Below are 16,762 nucleotides of genomic sequence, written 5' to 3' on the forward strand. Positions count from 1 at the left end.
CCGATGCGTCATTCCGTCTTAACTATGTCCCTCGCGACCTCACATTGACGAATTAACACAGAAATTGCGTCGCTATGGAGTACTATGGGTTCCACGCTTTCTGGTTTCCCAATCGACTAACGTTTCTATGGCAACGACAGGATTTTTAATTAGGAGTCGAGTATCTCTTTTCCGATGCATTTTTCATTCTTTACTGCATCCCTCACACCATCGCATTGACGAATTAACACATAAATTGCGTCGCTATGAAATACTTTGGCATCCATTCCTTCTCCTTCCCAATCGAGTAACGTTTCTATGGCAACGCCAAGATTTTCTTTTCGGAGGGGAGTATATCAATTACAATGCATTATTCCTGCTTAACTGTGTCCCTGGCACCCTCACTTTGACGAATCAACACAGAAATTGCGCTGCTATGAGCTACTCTGTGTTCCATGCCTTCTCTTCGCTATCGAGAATCGTTTGTACGGCAAAGACGCGATTTTCTTTTTGGTCGCAGGTATCTCTTTTCCGATGCATTATTCTTTCTTTACAGCATCCCTTGCTCCGTTACATTGACGAATTAACACAGACATTGCGTCGCTATGAATTACTCTGGGTTCCATGCCGTCTCCTTTCTTATCGAATAACGTCTCTATGGCAATGACAGGATTTTCTTTTGAGAGCCGAGTATCTCTTTTCTGAGGCATGAATCCTTCTTAACAGTGTCCCTCGCACCATCACATTGACGAATTAACACAGAAAATATGTCGCTATGAAATATTCTGGGTTCCATGCCTTTTCCTTCCGAATGGAGTAACGTTTCTACGGCAATGGCAGGATTTCATTTTCGGAGTGAGTATCTCCTTTGCAATGCATCATTCCTTCCTTACTACATCCCTTGCTCCGTCACATTGACGATTTAACACAGAAATTGCGTCGCTATGAATTACTCTGGGTTCCATGCCTTCTCCTTCTGAATCGAGTAACGTTACTGTGGCAACGACAGGATACTCTGTTGGAGGCCGAGTATCTTTTTCTGTTGCATTATTCCTGCTTAACTGTGTCCTTCGAACCCTCACACTGACTAATTAATTTAGAAATGAATTACTCTGGGTTCTATGCCTTCTCTTTCCCAATCGAACACGTTTCTACGGCAACGAGAGCATTATATTTTCGGAGGGTCGTATCTGTTTTCCGAAGCATAATTCCTTGTTCAAACTATCCCTCGCACCATCACATTGACGATTTAACACACAATGAGCGTCGCTATGAAATACTCTGGGTTCCATGACTTCTCCTACCCAATCGAGTAGCGTTTCTACGACAACAATCGGATTTTACTTTCGGAGCCGAGTATCTCTTTTCCGATGGATTATTGCTTCTTAACTACATCCGACGTTCCCTCACATTGACGAATTAACACAATAATGGCGTCTCTATGAAATACTGTCGGTTCCAAGCCTTCTCCTCCCAATCGAGTAACCTATCTACGGCAACGAGAGGATTTTCTTTTGGGGATCGATTATCTCTTTTCCGATGCTTTATTACTTCTTTACAGCATCCCTCACTCCCTCACATTGAAGAATTAACGCAGAAATTGCGTCACTATGAAATACTCTGGGTTCCATGCCTTCTCCTTTCCAATCTAGTAACGTTCCCACAACAATGAGAGGATTTTCTATTCGGAGGTATCTTTTTTCCGATGCACTATTCCTTGTTTACCGTATCCCTCGCACCTTTGCATTGACCATTTAACACACAATGAGCGTCGCTGTGATATACCCTGGGTACCATGCCCTCTCCTTCCCAATCGAGTAATGTTTCTACGGGAACGGCCGGATTTCCTTTTGGGAGTCGAGTATCTCGTTTCCGATGCATTATTCCTTCTTTACTGCAAATCTCGCTCCCTGACATTGACGAATTAACACAGAAATTGCGTCGTTTTGACATACTCTGGGTTCCATTCCTTCTCGTTTCCCAATCGACCAAGGTTTCTACGGCGACGTCAGGATATTCTTTTAGGAGACGAGCAACTCTTTTCCGATACACTATTCCTTCTTTACAGCATCCCTAGCACCATCACAATGATGAATTAACACAGAAGTAGCGTCTCTAGGAAATATTGTGGGTTACATGCCTTGTCCTTCCCAATCGAGTAACGTTTGCACGGCAACGACAGGATTTTCTATTGGGTGTGGAGTATTTTGTCTCCGATGCTTTGTTCCTTCTTAACTGTGTCCCTCGCTCCCTCACATTGACGAATAGACACAGAATCGCGTCGCTACGAAATACTCTGGGTTCCATGCCTTCTCCTTCCCAATCAATTAACGTTTCTACGGCAACGACAGGATTTTATTTTCGGAGGCGAGTATTTCTCTTCCGATGCATTATTCCTTCTTAATTGTGTCAGTCGCACCCTCAGATTGACTAATTAATACAGAAATTGCGTCGCTATGAATTACACTGAGTTCAATTACTCCTTCTTCCCAATCGTGTAACGTTTGTACGGCAACAACAGGATATTCTTTTAGGAGACGAGCATCGCAATTCCGATCCACTATTTCTTCATTACTGCATCCCTTGCACCTTCAAATTGACGAATTGACACAGAAATTGCGTCTCTAAGGAATATTCTGGTTTCCATGCCTTCTCCTTCACAATCGAGTAACGTTTCTACGGCAACGACAGGATTTTCTATTAGGAGTGGAAAATGTTTTCTCCGATGCATAGTTCCTTCTTAACTGTGTCCCTCGCTCCCTCACATTGATGAATTAAAACAGAAATTGCGTCGCTACGAAATACTCTGGGTCCATGCCTTCTCCTTCCCAGTCGAGTAACGTTTCTCCGGCAACAACAGCATATACTTATAGGAGACGAGCATCTCTATTCCGATCCACTATTCCTTCTGTACTGCATGCCCTGCACCTTCACATTGACGAATTGGAACAGATATTGCGTCTCTAAGAAATCATCTGGATTCTATGCATTTACCATCCCAATCGAGCAATGTTTCTACGGCAACGATAGGATTTCCTATTGGGAGTGGAATATTCTTTCCCCGATGCATTGTTCCTTCTTAACCGTCTCCCTCGCTCCCTCACATTGACAAATTAATCCTGAAATTTCGTCGCTATGAAATACTCTGGGTTCCATGATTTCTCCTTCCCAATCGAGTAACATTTCTACGGCAATGAATGGTTTTTCTTTTGGGAGTCGAGTATCACTTTTCCGATGCATTATTCCTTCTTTACTGCATCCATCGCTCCCTCACATAGACGAATTAGCACAGAAATAGCGTCGCTATGGAATACTCTGGTTTACGTGCCTACTCCTTCCCTATCGAGTAACATATCTACAGCAAACGATAGGATTTTCCTTTGGGAGTCGATAATCTCTTGTCCGATGCATTATTCCTTCTTTACAGCATCCGTTGCTACCTCACATTCACGAATTAACACAGAAATAGCGTCATTATAAAATACTCTGTGGTCCATGCCCTCTCTTTCAGAATCGAGTAACGTTTCTGGGGCAATGACAGTAATATCTTTCTGGAGTCGTGTATCTCATTTCTGATGCATTATTCCTTGTTAACTGTGTCTATCACACTGTCACATTGACGAATTATCACAGAAATTTCGTCTCTATAAAATACTCTATGTTCCATGCCTTCTCCTTCCAAATCGAGTAACATTTCTACGGCAGTAACAGGATACCCATTTGGGAGTCAAGTATTTCGTTTCCGATGCATTATTCCTTCATTCCTGCATCCCTCGTTCCCTCACATAGACGAATTAACACAGAAATTTCGTCGCAATGAAATACTATGGGTTCCATGCCTTCTCCATCCAAATCGAGTAACGTTTCTATGGCAACGACAGGATTTTCTTTTCGGAGATGAGTATTTCTTTTCCGATGCGTCATTCCTTCTTAACTATGTCCCTCGCGACCTCACATTGACGAATTAACACAGAAATTGCGTCGCTATGGAGTACTATGGGTTCCATGCTTTCTGGTTTCCCAATCGACTAACGTTTCTACGGCAACGACAGGATTTTTAATTGGGAGTCGAGTATCTCTTTTCCGATGCATTATTCTTTCTTTACTACATCCCTCACACCATCGCATTGACGAATTAACACATAAATTGCGTCGCTATGAAATACTTTGACATCCATTCCTTCTCCTTTCCAATCGAGTAACGTTTCTATGGCAACGCCAAGATTTTCATTTCGGAGGGGAGTATACCAATTACGATGCATTATTCCTGCTTAACTGTGTCCCTGGCACCCTCACTTTGACGAATCAACACAGAAATTGCGCTGCTATGAGCTACTCTGTGTTCCATGCCTTCTCCTTCGCTATCGAGTATCGATTCTACGGCAAAGACGCGATTTTCTTTTTGGTCGCGGGTATCTCTTTTCCGATGCATTATTCTTTCTTTACTGCATCCCTTGCTCCGTCACAATGACGAATTAACACAGAAATTGCGTCGCTATGAGTTACTCTGGGTTCCATGCCTTCTCCTTTCTTATCGAATAACGTTTCTATGGCAATGACAGAATTTTCTTTTGAGAGCCGAGTATCTCTTTTCTGAGGCATGAATCCTTCTTAACAGTGTCCCTCGCACATCACATTGACGAATTAACACAGAAAATGCGTCGTTATGAGGTATTCTGGGTTCCATGCCTTTTCCTTCCGAATGGAGTAACGTTTCTACGGCAAAGGCAGGATTTCATTTTCGGAGTGAGTATCTCCTTTGCGATGCATCATTCCTTCTTTACTGCATCCCTTGCTCCGTCAAAGTGACGAATTAACACAGAAATTGCTTCGCTATGAATTACTCTGGGTTCCATGCCTTCTCCTTCTGAATCGAGTAACGTTACTGCGGCAACGACAGGATTTTCTGTTGGAAGCCGAGTATCTCTTTTCTGATGCATTATTCCTGCTTTACTGTGTCCCTCGAACCCTCACATTGACGAATTAATATAGAAATGAAATACTCTGGGTTCCATGCCTTCTGTTTCCCAATCGAGCCCGTTTCTACGGCAACGAGAGCATTATATTTTCGGAGGTGAGTATCTATTTTCCGAAGCACAATGCCTTGTTCAATCTATCCCTCGCACCTTCACATTGACGATTTAACACACAATGAGCGTCGCTATGAAATACTCTGGGTTCCATGACTTCTCCTACCCAATCGAGTAACGTTTCTACGACAACAATAGGATTTTACTTTCGGAGCCGAGTATCTCTTTTCCGATGGATTATTGCTTCTTTACTACATCCGACGTTCCCTCACATTGACGAATTAACACAAAAATGGCGTCTCTATGAAATACTGTGGGTTCCAAGCCTTCTCCTCCCAATCGAGTAACCTATCTACGGCAACGAGTGGATTTTCTTTTGGGAATCGATTATCTCTTTTCCGATGCTTTATTACTTCTTTACTGCATCCCTCACTCCCTCACATTGAAGAATTAACGCAGAAATTGCGTCACTATGAAATACTCTGGGTTCCATGCCTTCTCCTTTCCAATCTAGTAACGTTCCCACAACAATGAGAGGATTTTCTATTCGGAGGTATCTCTTTTCCGATGCAGTATTCCTGGTTTACCGTATCCCTCGCACCTTCACATTGACGAATTAACACACAAATTGCGTCGCTATGTAATTCTCTGGTTTCCATGCCTTCTCCTTCCATATCGAGTTACGTTTCTAAGGAAACCACAGGATTTTCTTTTGGGAGTAGAGTATCGCTTTTCCGATGCCTTATTCCTTCTTTATTGCATCCCTCGCTCCGTCATATTGACGAATTAACTCACAAATTGTGTGGCTATGAAATACAATGGGCTCCATGCCTACTCCTTCCCAATCGAATAACGTTTATACAGCAATGCCAGTATTTACTTTTGGGATGGGAGTATCTCTTTCACGATGCATTATTCCTTCTTTACTGCATCCCTCGCTCCCTCACATTGACGAATAAACACACAATTTGCGTCGCTTTGAAATTCCCTGGGTTCCAGGCCTTCTGTTTTCCAATCGAGTAACGTTTCTACGGCAACGACAGTGCTTTCTTTTGGGAGTCGAGTATCTCTTTCCTGATACATTATTCCTTCTTTACTGCATCCCTCGCTCCCTGACATTGACAAATTAACACACAATTTGCGTCGCTATGATATACTCTGGCTTCCATCCCTTCGCCTGCCCAATGGAGTAACGTTTCTACGGCAACGTCAGGATTTTCCTTACGGAGGCGTGTATTTCTTTTCCGATGCATTATTCCTTCTTTACTGCAAACCTCGCTCCCTCACATTGCCGAATTAACACAGAAATTGCGTCGCTATGAAATATGTTGTGTTCCATGCCTAATCAAGTAACGTTTCTTCGCCAATGATAGGATTTTCTTTTGGGATACGAGTACCTCCTTTCCGATGCATTATTCCTTCTTTACTGCATCCCTCGCAGCCCTCACATTGACGAATTAACACAGAAATTGCGTCGCTATGAAGTACTATGGGTTCCATGACTTCGCTTACCCAATCGAGTAACGTATCTACGGCAACGAGAGGATTTTCTTTTGGGAGTTGTTATCTCTTTTCCGATTCACTATTCCTTCTTTACTGTATCTGTCGCACCTTCACATTCACGAATTAACACCGAAATTGAGTCGCTCTGAAATACTCGGGGTTCCATGCCTTCTCCTTACCAATCGAGTAACGTTCCTACGGCAAAGCGAGCATTTTCTTTTCGGAGGTGATTATCTCTTTACCGATACTATATATCATTTTAATGCATCCAACGTTTTCTCACATTGACGAATTAACACAGAAATTGCGTCGCTATTAAATGCTCTGGGTTCCCTGACTTCTCCTTCCCAATCGAGCAACGTTTCTACGGCAACGACAGAATTTTCTTTTGGGAGTCGAGTATCTCTTTTCCGATGCACAATTCCTTCTTTACTGTATCTGTCGCACCTTCACATCAAAGAAGTAACACAGAAATTGCGTTGCTCTGAAATACTCTGGTTTCCATGCCTTCTCCTTAACAACTGGGTAACGTTTCTACGGCAACGAGAGCATCTTCTTTTCGGAGGTGATTATCTCTTTACCGAGCTATATTCCTCTTTAATGCATCCATCGTATCCTCACATGACGAATTAACACAGAAATTGCGAAGCTATGAAATACTATGGGTTCCATACCTTCTCCTGCCTAATCCAGTAACGTTTCTACGGCAGTGACAGGATTTTCTTTTGGGTCTCGAGTATATCTTTTCCGATGCATTATTCGTTCATTAATGCATTCCTCGCTCCCTCACATTTACTAATTAACACACAAATAGCGTCCCTATGAAATGCTCTGGGTCCCATTCCTCCTCCTTCCCAAACGAGTAACGTATCTACGGCAGCAACAGGATTTTCTTTTGGGAGTCGAGTATCTCTTTTCCGATGCTCTATTCCTTCTTTACTGTATCTGTCGCACCTTCACATTCACGAATTAACACCGAAATTTCGTCGCTTTGAAATACTCTGGGTTCCATGCCTTCCCCTTCCCAATCGAGTAACATTTTTACAGCAACGACAGGAGTTTCTTTTGGGAGACGAGTATCTCTTTTCTGATACATTATGCCTTCGTTACTGCATCCCTCGCTCCCTCACATTGACGAATTGACACAGATATTGCCTCAAAATGAAATACTCCGGTTTCCATGCCTTCTCCTTATCAATCGAGTAACTTTTCTACGGCTACGAGAGCATTTTATTTTCAGAGGTTATTATCTCTTTACCGATGCTATATTTCTTTTTAATGTATCCATCGACTCCTCACATTGACGAATTAACACAGAAATTGCGTCGCTATGAAATACTATGGGTTCCTTGCCTTCTCCTTCCCAATCGAGCAACGTTTCTACGGCAACGACGGTACTTTCTTTTGGGAGTCGAGTATCTTTTTCCGATGCATTATTCCTTCTTTACTGCATACCACGCTCCCTCACATTGACGAGTTAACACGCAAATTGCGCGGCAATAATATTCTCAGGGTTCCGTGAATTCCCCTTCCCAATCAAGTACCGTTCCTACGCCAACGACAGGATTTTCTTTTCTGAGCCGAGTATCTCTTTTCGGATGCATCATTCCATCTTTACTGCACTCCCCGCTCCCTTCATTGACGAATTTACACAGAAATTGGGTCGCTGTAAAATACTATGGGTTCCATGACTTCTCACTCCCAATCGAGTAATGATTATACGGCAACGACAGGATTTTCTTTTGGGAGCCGTATATCTCTTTTCCTATGCCTTATTCCTTCTTTACTGCATCCCTCGCTCCCTCACATTGACGAATTAAAACAGAAATTGCGTCGTTATGAAATACTCTGGGTTCCATAACATCTCGTACTGAATCGAGTAACGTATCTACGGCAACGATAGGATTTTCTTTTGGGGGTCGATTATCTCTTTTCTGATAAATTATTCCTGCTTTACTGAATCCCTCGTTCCCTCTCATTGACGAATTAACACAGAAATTGCGTCGCTATGAAATACTCTGTGTTCCATGCCATGTCCATCCCAATTGTGTAACGTTTCTACCGCAACGTTAGGATTTTCTTTTGGGAGTCGAGTATCTCATTTCTGAGGCATTATTCGTTCTTAACTGTGTCCCTCGCACCCTCGCAATGACGAACCAACACAGATATTGCATCGCTATGAAATATTATGTGTTCCATGCCTTCTCATTCTGAATCGAGTAACGTTTCTACGCCAAGGACAGGATTTTCATTTGGGAGTCGAGTATTTCTTCTGTCTTGCATTTCTACTTCTTTACTTTATCTCTCGCACCTTCACATTGACGAATTAAACCAGAAATTGCGTCACTAAGAAATCTTCTGCGTTCCACGCCTTCTCCTTCCCAATCGAGTAACGTATCTACGGCAAGGACAGGATTTTCTTTTGGGAGTCGAGTATCTCTTTTCTGATGCCCTACTCCATCTTACCTGTGTCCGTCGCACCCTCACATTGATGAATCAACACAGCAATTGCGTCGCTATAAAATACTCTGCGTTCCATACCTTCTCCTTCTAAATCGAATAACGTTTCTACGGCAACGAAAGGATTGTCTTTTGGAAGGCGAGTATCACATTTCAGATGCACTATTCCTATTTCCCTGTATTCCTCGCACCTTCTCAATGACGAATTAACACAGAAATTGCATCGCTATGAAATACTATGGGTTTAAAGCCCTCTCTTCCCAATCGAGTAACATTTCTACGCCAACGACAGGGGGCGTGTATCTCTTTTCCGATGCACTATTCGTTCTCTACTGTATCCATCGCACCCTCACATCGACGAATTAACACACAATTTGGGTCGCTATGAATACTCTCGGTTCCATGCCCCCTCCTTCCCAATCGAGTATCAATGTCAACGAAAGGATTTTCTTTTGGGAGTCGTGTATCTCTTTTCCGATGCACTATTCCTTCTTTACCATATCCCTCGCACCTTCACATTGACGAATTAACACAGAAATTGCTTCGCTACGAAGAACTATGTGTTAAATGCATTCTGCTTTCCATTCGAATTACTTTTCTAAGGCAACGAAAGGATTTTCTTTTGGGAATCGAGTATCACTTTTCCGATGCACTAATCGTTCTTTACTGTATCCCTCAAACCTTTACACTGACGAATTAACACAAAAATTGCGTGGCTATGAAATATTCTGGGATCCATGGGGTCTCTTACCCAATCGAGGAACGTCTCTACGGCAGGGACAGGATTTTCTTTTCGGAGGCAGTATCTCTTTCCCGATGCATTATTCCTTCTGTAATGTATCCCTCGCACCTTCACATTGACGAATTAACACAAAAAATGCGGCCCTATGAAATGCTATGGGTCCTATGCTTTCTCCTTCTGAATCGAGTAACGTTTCTACGGCAACGACAGGATTTTCATTCGGGAGTGAGTATCACTTGTCAGATGCACAATTCCTTTTTCACAAAATTCCTGGCACCGTCTTCATAACGAATAAACAGAGAAAATGCGTCGCAATAAATTACAATGGGTTTAATGCCTTCTCCTTCCCAATCGAGTAACGTGTCTATGCCAACGACTGGATTTTTCTTTGGGAGGCGAGTATCTCTTTCCTAATGCACTATTCCTTCTTTTGTGCATCCCTCGCTCCCTCACATTGACGAATTAACACAGAAATTGCGTCGCTCTGAAATAAAATGGGTTCTATGACTTCTCCTTCTACATCAAGTAACGTTTCCATGTCAACGACAGGATTTTCATTTGGGAGGCGAGTATCTATTTTCGATGCACTATTCCTTCTTTACTGCATGCCTCGCTCCCTCACATTGACGATTTAACACAGAAATTGCATCGCTGTAAAATACTATTGGTTCTATGCCACCTCCTTCTAAATCGAGTATCGTGTCTATAACAACGACAGGATTTTCGTTTGGGAGGCGACTATCTCTTTTCGATGGACTATTCCTTCTTTACTGCATCCCTCGCTCCATCACATTAACGAATTAAGACAGAAATTGCGTCGCTATGAAATACCATGGGTTTCATGTCTTCTGCTTCCCAATCGAGTAACGTTTCTACGGCAACGACAGGATATTCTTTTGGCAGTCGAGTATCCCTTTTATGATTTACTATTCGCTCCTTTCTGTGTTGATCGCCTCCTCTCACTAACGAATTAACACAGAAATTGCGTTGCTATGGAATACTCTGGGTTCCATGCCCTCACCTTCCAAATGGAATAACGTTTCTATGGCAACAACAAGATTTTCTTTTGGGAGGTGAGTATCACTTTTCCGATGCACTATTCCTTCTCTACTGTATCCCTCGCACCTTCACATCGACGAATTTACATTGAAAATGCGTCGCTAAGGAATGCTGTGGTTTCTATGCCTTCTCCTTCTGAATTGAGAAAAACTTCTAAGGCAACGACGGGATTGTCTTTTTGGAGGCGTGTATCACTTTTCAGAAGCACTATTCCTTTTTCGCTGTATTCCATGCACCTTCACAATGACGAATTAACAAAGAAATTGCGTCGCTATGATATACTATGGGTTCCATGCCTTCTCTTTCCCAATCGAGCAACGCTTCTACGGCAACAAGGGGGTTTTATTTTGGGTGTCCAGTATCTCATTTCCGATGCACTATTACTTTCTTACTATGTAGTTCTCACACTCACACTGACGAATTACCACAGAAATTGCGTCGCTAGGCAATACTCTGGGATCCATGCCTTCTACTTCTTATTCGAGTAGCGTTTCTACGGCAAAGGCAGGCTTTTCTTTTGGCTGGCGAGTATCTCTCTTCCGATGAACTATTTGTCCTTTACTGTATCTCTCGCACACTCACATTGACGAATTAACACAGAAATTGCATCGCTATGTAATACTTTGGGTTTAATGCCCTCTCTTTCGCAATCGAATAATGTTTCTACGCCAACGACAGTATATTATTATGGGAGGCGAGTATCTCTTTTCCGATGCGCTTTTGCTTCTCTACTACATACTTCGCACCCTCACATTGATGAATTAACACAGAATTTGCGTCGCTATGGAATACTCTGGTTTCCATTTTGTCCTTCCCAATCGAGTAACGTTTCTACGGCAACGAGAGGATTTTGTTTTTGGAAGCGACTATCTCTTTCCGGATGCACTATTTCTTCTGCACTGCATCCCTCGCTCCCTCACATTGTCGAATTGACACTGAAATTTCGTGGCTATGAAATACCGTGTGTTTCATGCCTTCTGCTTCCCAATCGAGTAAAGTTTCTACAGCGACGACATGATTTTCGTTTGGGAGTCGAGTATCTCTTTTCCGGTGCATTATTCCTTCTTTTCTGTATCCCTCGCCCCTTCACATTGACGAATTAAGACAGAAATTGCGTCGCTATGAAATACAATGGCTTTCATGCTTTCAGGTTCCCAATCAAGTAACGTTTCTGTGGCAACGACATTATTTTCATTTGGGAATTGGGTATCTCTTTTCCGATGCACTATTCGTTTTTTACTGCATCCCTCGCACCGTTACTCTGACGAATTAACACACAAATTGCGTCGCAGTGATATACTCTGCGTTCCATGCCTTCTCCAACCCAATCTTGTAACGTTTCTACGGCAACGATAGGATTTTCTTTTGGGAGGCGAGTATCACTTGTCCGAAGCACTAGTCTTTCGTTACTGTATTCCTCGCATCCTCATATCGAAGAATTAACACAGAAATTGCGTCCCTATGAAACACTATGGGTTTCATGCCTTCTGCTTCTCAATCAAGTAACGTTTCAACGGCAACGACAGGATTTTCTTTTGGGAGTCGAGTATCTGTTTTGCGATGCACTGTACCTTCTTTTCTGTATCCCTCGCCACATCACATTGACGAATTAACACAGATATTGCGTCGCTACGAAAAACTGTGTGTTCCATGCCTTGTGCTTTCCATTCGAGTTACGTTTCTAAGGCAGCGAAAGGATTTTCTTTTGGGTGTCGAGTATCACTTTTCCGATGCACTAATCCTTCTTTACTGTATCCCTCGCACATTCACATTGACGAATTATCACAGAAATTGCGTGGCTATGGAAAATTCTGGGTACCATGGCTTCTCTTACCCAACCGAGTAACGTTTCTACAGCAACGAGTGGATTTTCTTTTCGGAGGCGAGTAACTCTTTTCCTTCACTACTGTATCCCACGCACCTTCACATCGACGAATTTACATAGAAAATGCGTCGCAATGGAATGCTATGGTTTCTATGCCTTCTCCTTCTGAATCGGGAAACACTTCTAAGGCAACGACAGGATTGTCTTTTGGGAGGCGAGTATCACTTACAGATGTACTATTCCTTTTTCGTGTATTCCATGCACCTTCAAAATTGAGAATAAACAAAGAAATAGCGTCGCTGTGATATAGTATGGGTTCCATGCGTACTCTTTTCCAATCCAGCAACGTTTCTACGGCAACAAGGGGGTTTTCTTTTGGATGTCCAGTATCTCCTATCTGATGCACTATTACATTCTTATTATGTAGCTCGCACCCACACATTGACGATTTAACAAAGAAATTGCGTCGCTATGAAATGCCATGGGTTCTATGCCTTCTCCTTCTACATCGAGTATCGTTTCTGTGGCAACGAGAGGATTTTCTTTTGGGAGTCTAGCATTTCTTTTCCGATGCACCATTCTTCCTTTACTGAATCTGTAGCACCTTCACAATGGCGAATATACAAAGAAATTCCATCGTAATGAAATACTATAGGTTTAGTGCCCTCTCTTTCGCAATCGAGTAACGTTTCTACGCCTACGACAGGATTTTCATTTGGGAGGCGAGTATCTCTTTACCAGTGCGCTATTCCTTCTCTACTATATCCTTCGCACCCTCACATTGATGAATTAACACAGAAATTGCGCCGCTATGGAATACTCTGGTTTCCATATTTTATCCTTCCCAATCGAGTAACGTTTCTACGGCAACTACAGGATTTTGTTTTTGGAGGCGACTATGTCTTTTCCGATGCACTATTGCTTCTTTACTGTACCCTCGCCCCCTCACATTGACGAATTGACACAGAAATTGCGTCGCTATGAAGTACCCTGGGTTTCATGCCTTCTGCTTTCCGATCGAGTATAGTTTCTACAGCAACGACAGGATTTTCTTTTGGGAGGCGAGTGTCTCTTTTCCGATGCACTATTCCTTCTTTACTGCATCCCTCGCTTCAACACATTGAAGAATTAACACAGGAATTGCGTGTGTATGAAATACTATGGGTTATATGCCTTGTCCTTCTATATGGACTTACGTTTTTATGGCATCGACAGGATTTTCTTTTGGAAGGTGAGTATCGCTTTTCCGATGAAATATTCCTTCTATTCTGCATCCCTCGCTCCCTCACATTGACGAATTAACACAGAAAATGCGTCGCTATGAAATACTATGGGTTCTGTGCCTTCTCCTCCTATATCGAGTAACGTTTCTATGGCAATGACAGGATTTTCTTTTGGGAGGCGAGTATCTCTTTTCCGATGCACTATTGTTTCCTTACTACATCCCTCGCTCCCTCACATTGAGCAATTGTCACAGAAATTGCGTCGCTATGAAATACCCTGTGTTTCATACCTTCTGCTTTCCAATCGCTAAAGTTTCTACAGCAACGACAGGATTTTCTTTTGGGAGTCGTGTATCTCTTTTCCGATGCATTATTCCTTATTTGTTTTATAACTCGCACCTTCACATTGACGAATTAACACAGAAATTGCGTCGGTATGAAATACTATGGCTTTCATGCCTTCTCCTTCCCAATCGAGTAGCGTTTCTACGGCAAAGACAGGCTTTGCTTTTGGCAGGCGAGTATCTCTTTTCCGGTGAACTATATATTCTTTACTGTGTCTCTCGCACACACACATTGACGAATTGACACATAATTGGGTTTAATGCCCTCTCTTCCAAATCGAGTAATGTCTTTACGCCAACAACTGGATTTTCTATTGGGAGGCGAGTATCTCTCTTCCGATGCGCTATTGTTTCTCCACTGTATCACTCGCAACCTCACATTGACTAATTAACACACAAAATGCGTCCCTATGAAATACTCTGTGTTCCATGCTTTTCCCCTTCCCAATCGAGTAACGTTTCTACGGCAACGACAGGATTTTCTTTTGGGAGGCGAGTATCTCTTTTCCGATGCACTATTCCTTCTTTACTGCATCCCTCGTTCCCTCACATTGACGAATTAACACAGATAATGCGTCGCTATGATATACTATGGGTTTCATGCCTTCTCCTCCTAAATCGAGTAACGTTTTTATGGCAGCTACAGGATTATCTTTTGGATGGCGAGTATCTCTTATCCGTTGAACAATTCCTTCTATTCTGCATCCCTCGCTCACTCACATTGATGAATTAACACAGAAATTGCGTCGCAATGAAATACTATGTGTTTCATGCCTTCTGCTTCCCTATCGAGTAACGTCTCTACGGCAACGACAGGATTTTTTTTTTTTCAGTCGAGTATCTCTTTTCTGATCCATTATTATTTCTTAAGTGTGTTCCTCGCACCCTCAAATTGACGAATTAACACAGAAATGCGTGGATATGGAATATTCTTGGTTCCATGGCTTCTCTAACCCAACCGAGTAACGTTTCTACCTCAACGAGAAGATTTTCTTTTCGGAGGCGAGTATCTCTTATCCGATGCCCTATCTTTTCTCTACTGTATCCCTCGCACCTTCACTTCGACAAATTTACATAGAAAATGCGTCGCTATTGAATGCTATGTTTTCCATGCCTTTTCCTTCTGAACCGAGAAACGTATCTAAGCCAACGACAGGATTGTCTTTTGGGGGGGCGAGTATCACTTTTCAGATGGACTATTCCTTTTTCCCTGTATTCCATGCTCCTTGGCAATGACGAATAAACAAAGAAATTGCATCGCTCTGATATACTATGGGTTCCATGCCTACTTTTTCCCAATCGAGCAACGTTTCTACGGTAACAAGGGGTTTTTCTTTTGGATGTCCAGTATCTCTTTTCCGATGCACTATTCCTACTAGTCTGCATCCCTCGCTGCCTCACGTGGATGAATTAACACAGAAATTTGGTCGCTATGAAATAGTATGGGTTCTATGATTTCTCCTTTTAAATGGAGTATCGTTTCTATGGCAACGACAGTATTTCCTTTTGGGAGGCGGGTATCTCTTTTCCGATGCTCTATTCCTCTCTTACTGTGTAGCTCGCACCCTCACATTGACGAATTCACACAGAAATTGCGTCGGTATGAAATACTACAGGTTCCATGCCTTCTCTTCCCTAATCGAGTAACGTTTCTACGGCATAGCCAGGATTTTGTTTTGGGAGGCAAGTATCTATTTTCGGATATACTATTCCTTCTTTACTGCATCCCTCGCTCCCTCACATTGACGAATGAAAACAGAAAATGCGTCGCTATGAAATAATGTGGGTTCCATGCCTTCTTCTAAACCAAGTGACGTTTCTACGGGAACGACAGGATTTTCTTTTGGGAGGCGAGTATCGCTTTTCCGATGCACTTTTCCTTCTTTACTGCATTCCTCAATCCCTCACATTGACGAATTAACACAGAAATTTGGTCGCTATGAAATAGTATGGGTTCTACGATTTCTCCTTGTAAATGGAGTATCGTTTCTATGGCAACGACAGTATTTCCTTATGGGAGACGAGCTTGTCTTTTCCGATGCTCTATTCCTTGTTTACTGCATCCCTCATTCCCTCACATTGACGAATTAACACAGAAATTAAGTCGCTATGAAGTACTATGTGTTACATGCCATGTCATTCTAAATCGTAAAATGTTTCTATGGCAAGGAAAGGATTTACTTTTCGGAGGCGAGTATCTCTTTTCCGATGCACTAGTCCTTCTTTACTGCATCCCTCACGCCCTCACATTGACAAATTAACACTGAAATTGCGTCGGTATGATACACTATGGGTTCCATGCCTTCTCCTTCTAAATCGAGTACCGTTTCTATGGCATAAACAGGATTGTCGTTTGGGAGGCGTCTATCTCTTTTCCGATGCACTATTCCTTCCTTACTGCATCCCTCGCTCCCTCACATTGACGAATTAACACAGAAATTTCGTCGCCAAGATATATTATCGGTTATATGCCCTCTACTTCTAAATCGAGTAACGTTTCCACGGCAACGGTAGGAATTTCATTTGGGAGGCGAGTCTCTCTTTTGCGACGCATTATTCCATGTTTACTACATCTCTCACGCCCTCACATTGACTAA

This window comes from Schistocerca serialis, chromosome 3 (assembly GCF_023864345.2).
Source record: "Schistocerca serialis cubense isolate TAMUIC-IGC-003099 chromosome 3, iqSchSeri2.2, whole genome shotgun sequence".
Lineage (NCBI taxonomy): Eukaryota > Metazoa > Arthropoda > Insecta > Orthoptera > Acrididae > Schistocerca > Schistocerca serialis.